We start from the raw sequence: 13,828 nt of genomic DNA on the forward strand, positions 1-13,828 counted from the left end.
GCAAAATTAAGGCTGAAAGAGGTAAAATAATTTACTCAGAGTCAAAAAAGGAGAATATGGGCCAGACTTGTTTTGATCTCAGGTTCTGTGATTATATATTCAGGAGTCTTTCATTGCACTGCTGCTTCTAATTTTTGATAAATAAGTTGATATGTTTGTATAGAACTTTAGAGTTTATAAAGCTCTTTCCTTTGATTCTTAAGATAATACTATAAACATCTGTATCTATTTTACAGATATGGAAACTGAGGCTAGGGAAAATAAGTAATTTGTGTTGGTCAGCAGTTAAACTCAGATTAGCACAAAATTGCCTAATCCTAATCCAGTTCTGGTGGGAGTAACAGATGGCCTGGAGAAAGTCCTTTCATGATGTGATACCAGGCAGGGAATGCTGTTCCTGTCCACATGCCACAGTAGGGATTCTCTGAGTGATGGATATTATGTCATTCAGAATCAATAATCAGATAAAACAGCTCAAGCAAAGACTTACTAAGCAGAGACTGGCTTTCAGAAGGGCAATTTTTTAAATCCCATGGGAACAGGGAAAGGAAAAATCACATTTCCAGAAAGCCTCCCCTTCAGTGATTGGCACAGCCATAGTTAATGAAATTACAGGCAGGGTATGCCAACTCAGGGCATTTCCAAGAGGAAAACCACACAAGCCACCAAGTTCCTCTGCATTTTTAAGACTTCTGGCCTTAGTGTATGGTTGGAATTAACTTTGGGAAGTTATAGGGAGTTAACTTTGGGAATACATAGGAGAAGCATCATGATACATGAGAAAGAGAAAGGGCATTGGATGTGAGTCAGGGGGTTGTTTCTGAATCCTTTCCCAGACATTTATTACCGTGGACCTTGAACTCTCTGGGCCTCAGTTTTCTTAGCTATAAATTGGGATTAAACAGCTGCTGAGGTCCCTATGACCTCTTGATGCTGTGATGCTATGATCTTTCCAATCTCAGTTGCCTTACCTGTCAAATGAGGTAGTCAATCTAGCTCTAAGGTGTCAAATGTGACTTGCAATACTTCCAAGGGCAGCCTAAACCAGATTAAAATATAATTGGTGGAGAAGATATGTGACGCAGTGGAAAGGATGCAGTCTGGGTCAGGAAGATATCATTTCTAGTTCAAATCCAGCCTCAGACACTTACTAGCTGGGTGACCCTGGGGAAGCCACTTTACCCTGTTTGCCTCAGTTTCCTCATCTATAAAATGATCTAAAAAGAAAAAAAGCAAACTACTCTAGGATCTTTACCAAGAAACACCCAAAAGCTGTCACAAAATGTTGGACACATCTAAACAAGTCTGATTTTGCTCACCCAACTGATAAAGGGGCTTGGACTCAATGCCCCTGAGATTCCCTGCAGTTCTAGGTCTGGAATTTTATAACCCAGAGCTTCAATGTCATATAGGCCCAGAATAAAGATGATATTTACCCTCAAACCCCGGAAAAAGGAGTTAACTAGTGAAATGAATAGGGTCAACAGTGTAGGAAGAATGCATAAACTACTTTTTGAAAGTGATTTTCATGTACTTCCAACAAAAACTATACTATAAATAAAGAATCACAATCCATTTGGAAGTCTTTTTTTTCAGTTCATTCAAGCAGGTTCCTGACAATACTCTATTTAGTAAAATTATGCCAGCCTTGGTTTTAATTTTTTTCCACTTAGTCCTTCATTCACATATCATAAATGTTCTCTGTAAGTAATGTGATAGTGATTAATGATCACTTAAAACAGAAATTCCTAGAATCTTGGAAGAATTGTACTTGGCCAGGTGAAAAAGGTGTGGATCTAAGGTCAAGAAGATCTGAGTTCAAATTCAGATATATATATATATATATATATATATATATATATATATATATATACACACACACACACACTTAATAATTGTGTGACCCTGAACAAGTCATTTAACTTCTGTCTGCCTTAGTTTCTTAAGAATAATAGCACCCATCTCTCAGAGTTGTTGTGAAAATAAAGATAAGACTTATAAAACTTAAAATACTTCATAAATTTAGATTATCACTATTTTTATTAATATTTATTATTATTACAGGTCATCTAGAACTGGGACTTCAGAACTCATCTAATCCAACCCCATCACTTTATAGGTAAGAAGTTGAGACACAGAGAAGAAAGTCCCTTGTCCCAGGTCTTATATGTAGCTGGTAACAGCGCCAACATGGAGACCTAGGTGTTATCTAATCCATTCCCATCATTTTAAGGATGTGAAACTGAAATGCAGAGAAATAAATGCTTTCTCCAAGGTCCTACATAACTAAAATCAGAGCCAACACACAGACTTAGGTCTCCTGACTCCAGATCCAATGTTTGTCCCATTATAGCAGACTAAACAATGAATCTCCTACAGAGATAGAGAGGTTCATCCAAACAGCTTTTAAACTAATAGAAATGCCCACATTTATTGCTATAAGAGCTCATTTCACTTCTTTGGATAGGAATGGCTACCCAAGCAAATGAATTTTTTGCCTCTTTTACTGCATTAATGTCAAGATACCATGAGGCCTGCTGGGAAGTTGATGGAGTCCTTATCACATCAATGAGCACAAAGCAATGATGGATTTTTACAGACAATTTGCTTAATTTTCTAAGTAGGAGATCTTTGGTGATGGAATAGACCTTTTGCACAGTGGTGGACTGCTTTTAAATGCGTAACATCTGTTCACCCTTAGTTTCATTATCAGAGCATCAAATAACCTTATGTTCATTACTTCTTTTTACTCTGCCTTTCTTCAAAATATTGTGCTAAAAAGCACCCATTTTGTCAAGGTTAGTTGCTTTGAAGCTTGAGTTTTTAATTAATGCTTTGTGACAGTTAATCTATGTGGACAAAATCTATCCTGCTCTGTTTTCTCTGTCTTCTTACACCTTATACCTCTAAATATACTTTTCCATCCAGTGACATTGAACTCCTTGCCCAAGACACTCTATGTCATAGCTGGGGATTTTCTTTGGCTGTCTGCCAAGCCTTGAATGCTCTCTCTCCTCATCTCAGCTTCCTGGCTTGCCCAGCTTTCTTCGAATCACAGCTAAAATCTATCTTTTATAGGAGATCTTTCCCAACTACTCAGTTCAATGATTTCTATTACTTCCTATTTATCCTGTCTATATAGCATCTTTGTACATGGTTGTTAGCATGTTGTCTCCTCCATTAGACTGGGAACTTCTTGAGATAAGTGACCATTTTTCATTGCTTCCCCAGCATTTAATAGTGTCTGATACATGGTAGACACTTAATAACTGCTTAGTGATTGATTGATTGACTAGAAAGGCTGTGCTACTTGGTGGTTAGAGGATCTGAGCAGGGTCAAAAAGCCAAGAGCATAAAGTGCATAAACTTATACAGCCTATGCATTCATTTCTTCAACTTCAAAATGTAAATAACACATGACCCCCTCCCTTCCATAGGGTGAATGGGATAAGAGGGGAAATTGAATTGAATTGAATTGTTTTTATAAATGTAAAAAAAATTGAATAGAATTGTTATTATGATTATTTACTAGTACAATTTCTTCCCTTTCTTCAGTCAAAGGAAGATGAGTTTAGAATAGCTATGCTGGTAAATGGGATAGTAAAACAATTAGAACTATAAAGAACTGCCTTGATGCAGTGAAGACCCAGTTAAGATTATGCCATGGTGAAACCATTCAGCATGATTTCATAATTTTCCCCAGATCTCTTTAGCAGCAAATACTTAAGAATAAAGGAAGTTGAGAGTGAAAGTAGTCCAGAGTTGGAGTTTGGCAAAGCATGAATAGTGAAAGGACATGGGGTCAAGAAATTTGAAAATAGGAAATAGCATAGAGCTGAATTAGTTCATTAAAGGATAGAGAAGGATAAGGAAGAAAGCATAGCAAGGCAAAGGATAATGAACTGAATTCTCAGGTTCACTAAAGATCTAAAGAGATGGAGCAAATAGAGGTCACAGTGAAAATGAAGAACAGTATAGGTGTCATAAGGTGTAAAGAAAGATGGGATAATAAAATAGAATAATAGAAGTTTATAACCAAATAAAGGAATTCAAAATACATGTGGATGATGTTAAAGTGAAAGAAATGACCATCTCAGTATGTAATTGAGATGGGGGTAGAAGAATAGGACATGAGAAATTGAGAAATTGAGAAATTTCTGTTTATGTTGTGGTTGATGTTGTTTGTCCTTCATTCTCATAGAGGACCAGGACATTAGGAAGGTGATGCCATGACTTACAAATGAATTGGATTTAAGTGAGGGAGGGCTGTGAAAAGTCACCAGTCTCACTTTTTCCTCTGGAGCCATCTGGGTTCAGTGGCAAGATATAAATCAGAATGATATATCTTTTGGTACAAAATCAGTAATGGAGAGGAGGGAAGAAAGAAGAAGAAAAAGGGAGGGGTAGTTAGGTGGTGAAGTGGATAGAGCACCAGCCCTGGAGTCAGGAGGTTCTGAGTTCAAATCCAGCCTCAGACACTTAATAATTACCTAGATGTATGACCTTGGGCAAGTCACTTAACCCCATTGCCTACCCCAAAAAAAGAAGGAAAGGGGTAAGTAAATATCAGATTGAGTGAAAATTTAGATGGCATGTACTTCAGAGGAGTTGTTATGGAATAGTGGTAGAAGAAGAGTCTGGAAGTAATGATAGAGGTTAAAAAAACAAATAATCAACTCTGCTACCACAATCAAAATTGAGAGTATGACTGGAAATGAAACCATTAATGAAAAGGATGACCACAGTTGCTAAGTCTTGAAGGGAGTCAGATCTCAGTGAGTTGTGAAATATTGAAGATGAAATGAAAGTGTTTATGATGAAAACAATTTTGTTGACTATGGAACAGGCACTCCATAGAGGACAGTGTAAAGGGCAGGAAGACCTGGAGTGGGATATTGTTGGGAGAAGGTTAAAGGAGATTGGAATAAGTGATTAGGCAGATGTTGATGAAGAAAAGATCTTATTAGCAGCAGCCAGGTATTTAGAATCACTAGAAGTATGGCATATGCTAACTATTGAGGAATAAATCCAAGCAGAAGAGGGAGAGAAGCCCATTAAAAAAGACAGATGACTAGACCAACTTGGTCATGGGGATGGTGATGTTGTCATGGAAGTAAGGTGCTGAAGAGTGGTCAGGGGGCAGGAGGTAGTAGCATGAATTGGCCTTGTTGAAGAGGACTGATTAGGAGAAGTTGTTAAGAGAAAACAAAAACCCAGAAGCTAGGGTCTTGGTCTGCTTCATGGAAAGGTTTCCAGAGCACTGGATGATACCCACTGCTATAGGCAAGTTATCTTGTCTCTATTCCTGTGTCCCCACCACCATAGTGGATGATGTTTTTGTGGATTCACATTCCCTTTACTTTCTCAGAGAGAGTGGTTACCTCTGGACTGGGTGATGATACATCTCTAAATTCCCACTTTCATCCTTAAGAATTTCAAGGTAAAAGATACAAACACTGAAATCTTGGTCAGCTCCCAGCCTCATGAACCTTCACTACACTTTGAGATTTTCATTACCACTTTTTTTTTAACAATAATGCCTTCTTTAAAGAGCAATCCAAAAGCACACCCAAGAGCAACGCAACCATCTGTGATGAAGCTAATTAGAATCAGTCTTAAAATTTGTGAGTTTCTCATCCATTACTAAAATCTCATAGAGAAAAGGCTTTACAAGGGGATTTTAAAAATAAGATTTGTACCTGATTGGAGAAAAGGTTAGGACTTCATTTCCATTTTAAAAGTGTAGAGATGATCATTTTTAATGTTTTTCATCTGAATCTATTATTTAATTGCTTAAGGAAACTCCTTGTGAAGAAACTACAAGTAAATGAGTACTCATTCTTCAACTTATAATCTTAGAAAGGCTGCATGGTATCAAGCTAAATGATAGCAGATATGGGTCAGTGTTGGGACTTTGTAAGAAATTTATCCAAATCATGCTGACCCCAAAGTCAGTCCTTCAATTATGACTTTGTCACTTAGGAAGGACTTTTGTTTCAATTTTCAGTTAATAGTATTTTATTTTTTCCAATCACATGTAAAGATAGTTTTCAACATTCATTTTTGTAAGATTTTGAGTTCCAAATTTTCTCCCTCCCTCCCTTCCCTACTCCTACTCCCACTCCAAGACAGCAAATATTCTGATATGTTATACTGATATGTTATATTAAATACATTTCGTATCAGTTCTCTCCATAAATTCAGACTACAACCTTCTACAGACTTTAATAGACAATCTACATCAGTTATATTTGACTTCTGGCCGAAAAAATTATCATTGAGCTTCTGGCACTGAGCCTCCTTAAACTGGATTAGAATGGATTGCAGACCATAGGCACATGGTCCAGTGCTAGACCCATAATGGAAGCTTTGCTTACTTAATGGAACCTGGAGCTGGTGTCTTGCTCACCCTCAAGAACCCAGGATTACCATGAGGAGTCAAAATAAGACTTTAATGGATGGCTGTGATTATTATACTGCTATCTTTTATTCTATATTATTATCCTATCCGTTTAGTTGTAAGCCCTGTCTCTCTCCCCTCAAATTATCATTTGTTTATTTATCTATATAACCTATCCTCCAGAATGTAAATTCCCTGAGGGCAGGAATTCTTTTTCTTCTTGTCTTTGTATTCTTGGTGCTTTAAACATGAGACACTTAAGTACTTTTGGGGTCTGATTGAATTATAATCTTTTAATGAGTTCTTTGAAGGTTCCATGATATCATAGGGGGAGGGGCAGGGGGGGAAATGATAATCCTTCCATTGATAGAGACCATACATACCCCTAGACGTCTTTTCCCATGTGACTAAGGCCCAGACCTTTTTACAAACCCCACATTGAAGATCTAACCAATATCAGATGGTTTCTGGTTTCTTGAACATCATGGAGGTTGTCAATAGACTACTTCAGTTGGCCATTGGTCCATCTTTCATCCTATCTACATAGCAAGCCTGTCTCCCCTGATAGTCACAATACTTTGAATTATTAACATTATCTCTTTCTTACATCTAGATCATTTTCATAATCTGAAACTTATTCTTTTATAATTTGATGACAAATCACTTAAATTCTCTGTTTCCTCAGCTGCAAAAGAGTTCCCTTCCAGTTCTAAATCTATGATCTCAAGGCATGGGTTTAAATCAAAGAATATTTTATTTGAAATCAGCCAATTTGTGTTCCAATCCCATCTTGTATACTTACTACCTGTATGATTTTGGACAAGTCTCTAGGTTTCCTAAAATGTAAAATGAGTGAGACTAAACTTGAACTCTGAGGTCTCTTCCAATTTCAGCTTTCCCATCCTAAAGAAATGAATAAGGTAAAAAATATCACCTATCAGTCTGCCAGGCCAGATTTTTACAATATTAGGCAATCAACAAAACAAGAAACCAAGTCTTGATTAGAGAATTGATTATTTCCAAAGTATATATGTTCACAAAGAAAATTTAACAATCAGTTCTCATAAGCTGCTATAAACTGGCTCTAAGAACCCTGGACACCCTCCATGTATACACAGACTATTTCTATAGATTATACAAAAGGGCCATATGTGAGTCTATAATTGATAATATCTTCTTAATTGCAATTTTTAGGGGTAGAAGTACAACATTTGATCTTTTTCACTGTTTTTGAGTCTTTCCTCATAAAGATATCCTGATAATTGACACTTGAGTGACTTTAACAATGTGCTATCTCTTATCAGGCCTCCCGAATCACTCTAGATTGTAATTTGTCCTCCTGACTCTGTACCCATTTGAGGCCTGTTAGACATACTGACTTCATACAACCAAGGAATTATAATTACTGCTATACTTCTGTCTTGATGCTTCTTAAATAGCCCAGATGTTGACTACTCATTGTGGCCAGCCATGAACCCCTAAGGTCGTCCAAATATAGTCACTGGTATTTCATTGTTACTATCAAATTCATTTGGAATTTGAATTTCTAGCCATCGTTAATGAAAGAAAGGCAGAATTATATGAATTGCTGAATTAAGATTTTTAATTGCTTATATCTTTGGTATTTGACTGGAGCTTTGTGGTTTTTACTGTCTTTCATTTCTAATCCTGTTAGACTGTGTCAATAAAACTTTTCATTTTCATGTACCTGCTTTTAAGACCCAATTGCATAGAGTTTTCAGTGAATAAAAAGAGAATGATTCACTTCCTTATTTGAGAATGGATACCACTGTTCAGTTGTGCCCAATTCTTCATAACCCCATGGACCATAGCATGCCAATCCGATCCATGTGGTTTGCCATTTCCTTCTCCAGAGGATTAAAGCAAATAGAGGTTAAATGAAATGCCCAGGGTCACATAGCTAGTGTCCGAGGTCAGATTTGAACTCAGATTTTTCCTGCCTCTAGATCATGTTCTCTCCACTAAGCTACCTAGCTATTAGATTCCATCCTGTATCCCAAATTTCTTGTAAGTCTCAACTTCATTCTTTCCTTAAGGATATGATTTCTTTCCGGTCTCAGACACTTAATTACCTAGCTGTGTGGCCTTAGGCAAGCCACTTAACCCCATTTGCCTTGCAAAAACCTAAAAACAAAAAGGATATGATTTCTTTCTCAACACATTCAATTTTGATCAATGTATGTCATGGAAACAATGTAAAGACTATCAGACTGCCTTCTGTGGGGGTTGGGGGGGAAAGAAGCAAGATTGGGGAAAAATTGTAAAAATCAAAAAACAATAAAAAATGTCTCAACCCATTCTTACACTGGAAGATTGAATAATTTGGAGGTTGTAAATTTCAGATCCTGAGTTTCCAATTTTATGAAATGTTTCTAAAACTTGGCTGAAATTAAATCATTCATCATCTTATCTCCCTAATGCATCTGTATTGATATTGCTATCTATTACATATTGATATGATAGTTATTCTATGAAATGAAATTTCCTATCTATTATGCCCATGCACAGCTGTACTTGACACCACCAGTATCAGAGTGATCAAAGGTTCTTGGAAAATTTGGTGGTCTTCGAAAATATGGTATGCAGATTGTTCACCACCATGGAGCGGGGGAAGGGAAGGGAAAGTGGTAGAAAAATGTGGAACTTGCAAATAAATGAATGTTGAAAACTATCTTCATGTAATTGGAAAAATAAATTTAAAAAAAAAAGAAAATATGGAATGGACTTAGAGCTGGACTAAATGGTCTGTAAGGTCCCTTCCAGATCTTGATTTAGGATCTGATAATCCCAGCTCTGCATTTTGCTAACTGGAAGACCCTGAACAGGTCACTTCCTTTCCATAGACCATAGTTTCCTCTTTTATAAAAAGAGAAGGTTGGATCAGGTCAGTTCCTTCTAATGTCCCTTTCACTTCTTGGTTCTTATTTCCTTGCAATCTTTTCTCACATGAGAAAACAAGAGTATTTTCCCCAGGCCCTCAGCTCAAGTAGTGCCAACTCCAGGATATTCCCACACCAGAGCTACTGTCATCAGGAGGGAAGCTCTTCCAGGCCCTTGGCCACTTCCACTTGACAGTTGGTCTGCAGCCATGGTGTTGTCTTTCAGCTCTAAGGAAATCCTTCCTAGGAGCAGTCACCAGAAATCCCAACTGTCCCAAGCTGACATGATGAAGGAGCTCCTCCATGGGATCCTCAGGGCACACCAGGCAAGGGAATGGAAAGATATTTGCTCGCCAAGTTCTGAGGACCCATGTCAAGCTTTGGATTGTCTGAGTCTTAACAGCTGTTCTCACAATATAAGAAGAGTCAAGATGAAGACATTTGGCAGGGGACTCCCATGATAAATTAATGACCCAAACCTCAGAGATCTCATTAAGGTGAGGATGGTCCTAGAACTAGCATGGCTTGGTCATACTGCCTTGTGTTATTCACATTGACCCCAAACGATTGGACAAGTATCTCATCATGGAGTCTCTGCTCATAGACCCACTTCTTTAATACAGCATTCTATCCTAAGTGTGATGAAAGCACTGGATTTGAAATAGAAGGAACCAGATTCAAGTCCTACATCTGATGCTTGAGGAAAAATCATTTCATTTCTCTGTTTATATATTTCCTCAACTACAAGAGTTCCCCTCTAGCTTTAAATCTATGATCTCATGGTGAGGGTTTAAATCACAGAATATTCTTTTTGAAATCAGAGGATTTGTGTTCAAATCCTGTCTTGGATACTTACCATCTATGTGATTTTTGAACAAGCATCTGGGTCTCTATTTCTTAAAATGTAAAATGAGGGAGAATGAACTTAATGATTTCTGAGGTCCCTTCAAGTTCCAGTTTTTCCATTCTAAAGGTTAAAAAAATGCCACCTGTTAATCGCTCTGCCTGGTCTAATTTTTCCTTCCAACAACATGTTTGTTTTGATCTTTTAGGTTCACTTCCTGTGGCAAAAAAAAAAGTACTAATACTAATGATTTTGATAGTCATAGATAATCATTTACATAGAACCTTAAAGATTACAAAACACTTTATATTACCTTATTTGATCTTTATCACAACTGTAAAGTAGATACCCACCATTTTTTAGATAAGGAAAATGAAGCACAATGATCATAAGTATTTGAAGGGGAATGACTCCCAGTTTAGTTGGGAAAATATTTGACTGTTACCTTTTTTAAAAATTAGATCATTTCATTAAATATCTTTTGCTTTGATTAATGTTAATGTTGCTTTGATTGGCTTAATGTTAAAGATAAGCATATTTGTCGGGGCTTGTAAGCTAAGCCTTAAGAGAATACAAACCCAAAGAATGACCTGCTAGCCATTTCTTGGGGGACATATCTTATGATTGGAAAAGCATCCCCAGGTAGTACATGAAAGCCTTGTAAGTTTAAAGTCTCATAGGAATATATCTATTAGGATTCTCTACTTAGAGATCATCTAGTCCATTCTTCATTTTACAGATCAGGAAACTGAGGTGAGGTGAGGTTAGGTGACTTGCTCAAAGTCATAGAGATGGTAAATGACTGAACCAGAATTCAAATCTCACTCAACCGTTTACTAGCCGTGTGACCTTGAGCAAGTCACTTCACCTCTGTCTGCCTCAGATCCCTCATCTATAAAATAAGCATAATAATAGCACTTAATCTCTCAGGGTCATTATGAGGATCACATAAGATTTTCTAAAGAATTTAGCAGGTGATATATAAATACATTCTGCTATTATAATTAATATTATTATTAACCCCCAAGTCCCCTGATTTCAAATCTCTCTCCCCAATATTACAGCTGCTTCCAGATTTTTATTACTATTATTTGTTTCTTCCCCAAAGTAACAAGGCTAATTTCATTGCTGTGTTAGAAATGATCAGCTGTTGTCAACAAGCCCTAAAATATCTCTGACCTCTGAAGATAACCCTTGGCACACTCTGTACAGTCTTAGCTATTTCCAGAGCAGCCCAGATATATGGATGTGTGAGTGTATGAGTGTGTGTATGTATCTCTGGATTATCTGTGTGTGTGTGTGTGTGTGTGTGTGTGTGTGTGTGTGTAGTTTCCATTCAAACTTAAAAACTGTTCTTTTAATTAAAACTGGGATTAGGGAATTTCTAGTCTGTGGGACATTTGGTCTAGCACTGCTATGGCAACTTACAGAAGGGACTTGAAATTCAATACATCTAGGAGCTTTTTAGGTGTGAATAAAGTAAATGTTTGATCAAATATAGAAGGTGAGTGATGTTATAAACATACAAATGACCCTTAGCAAAAAAAAAAAAAAAGGTTCCCACTGCTGAATTAAAACAAAATAATCAGCAATGTATTGCAGTCCTGAAACAAAGAAAAACCAGAGATAGGAAAGTAGAAGCTTCTGAACAATAAAAGAAATTGCTTAAAACTTGACAGGGCTCTAATGACCTGAGAAAGTAGACAGGGAAGCAGAATCATAGGGAGTTAAGTAACATCGTGAATAGATCGCCTGGCCTGGAGTCAGAATGACCTAAGTTCAAATCTGATCCTAGATATTTATTAGTTGTATGATCCTGAACAAGTCACTTAACCCTGTTTGTTTCCAGTTACCCATCTGTAAATTGATTTAGAGAAGGAAATAGCAAACCACTCCAGTATCTTGCCCAAGAAAATCCCAAATTGGTCACAAAGGTTGGTCCCAACTGAAAATCAGTTCTGTAACTTAAAGAGACCTGCTTTACAGATGGGGGAAACTGAGGCCCAGGGAAAGGAAGTGAATTGTAAAGGGTTTGTAGAGCTGGTAAGAACCCCAGAAGCCAGTTACTCCAACCACCTCATTTTACAGAACAGAAAACTCAAGTCATGATCATTGGAGACAGAATTTAACCTCAGAGTCAGTGACTCCAAGTTGAATACTGCTGGTAGAGCAGTCTCACCTTTTCTTTTGATTATTAAGAATCACTCACATTGTTGAAAAAGGAGAATTGAACAAAGAGGGAGCAAAAAAGAAAAAGAGATTCTGTTTTCATCTTGCAATTAGTAAAAACCATCTTAATTGTTCAGGGCCAAAATCAAAATCTAGGATCTAGAGCATTGATTCCCAACCTGGGAGCCACAGAACTCTAAAAGGCCACAAAGTTTTTGGGAGGAAGAGACACCCCAAGTATTATCATTTTAACTTTTAAGCAATTTCAATAACTACTCTCAAGTTGGGGATGGTAACTAGGTTGGAGAATCATGAACCCCAGGATGAGGCTGCCCCAGAGCATGAACCCTAGGATGAGGTTTTCTCCATGTAGGAGAAACAACTCACCCCAGTTCATAGGGCTTTCTACCCTCCAATAATTGGCATCCTTATTCCTTGCAGTCCTGTCTAGTTTGGTGATCTCCCAACCCCTTGCTTAGCTATGGGCAGCTACCTTGTAGGGTCCTGTCACTTGCCTTCCCATCCACCTCCAAATTCCAGAGGAACATGGGTCATTTTTTTCTGGAGTGTGAATCACCTCTCTCTAAACAACACTTGATCCAGGACTGCATTATCCTCTTTATTACTCCCACCCTTACTCTGAAACAGATTGATCTTTGTGCTAATACCACCCCAACCTCAACTATGGTCTTTGCCCTGGTTAAAAAAAAAATCATATATTTCAGTTGGTGGAGGGGAGGTACATCAAGGTTTTGAAATCAACAAAGGGGTTCTCACTCTTTAAAAAGATGGGGTCCCTGCTCTAGATGCTGGAGGAAAAGCTGCCAACCATTGACTCAAGCAGCCTTGAATAGTCCCTTCAAACAAACCTTCACTTATGGCTTTTTCATATAGTCACAAATCTAGATTTGGAAAGGATCAGAGGGCAATAGAAAGCAATAGAGGACAATATGAAATCAGAGAATCTAGATTCAAATCCATTCTCTGACATTTAGTTGTGTGATTTTGGGCAAATCATTTAACTTCCTCTGGCAAATGAGTGACCTTCCATCTCATCAATTTTTCCTCCTTCTTGTCTCACTCTTAGGACAACCAAAGGTCCCTCTGAACAAAACTTAGCCCCACCAGCAGCTCTAAGAATGAAATGATCTAGTCCCTTATCTATGGCATATATGGGCAATCAGACAAATAATAAGAGCTACCATTTACATAGCATTTTAAAGTTTTGCTCATTCACTCTTCACAATAATGCTGGGAGGTATTTCCATTTTACAGATGAAGAAACTGAGTCTGAGAAAGTTAAAGAGACTTGCCCATATGTCATACAGCACATATGTGTCTGAGGCAGGATATGACCTCAGGTCTCCCTGATTCTCAGGTCCAGTACTCTCTCCACTACAAACTCTACCTCCCCCAAAGCCAAAGTCCCAATTCAACAATTACCTCAACCATGAGTCAGAATGAATTATACTGATGACCAAAGAAAAAAATGTTTTTTACTAGCACTGGTTGGTT

The sequence above is a fragment of the Macrotis lagotis genome, chromosome 2, assembly GCF_037893015.1.
Source record: "Macrotis lagotis isolate mMagLag1 chromosome 2, bilby.v1.9.chrom.fasta, whole genome shotgun sequence".
Classification (NCBI taxonomy): Eukaryota; Metazoa; Chordata; class Mammalia; order Peramelemorphia; family Peramelidae; genus Macrotis; species Macrotis lagotis.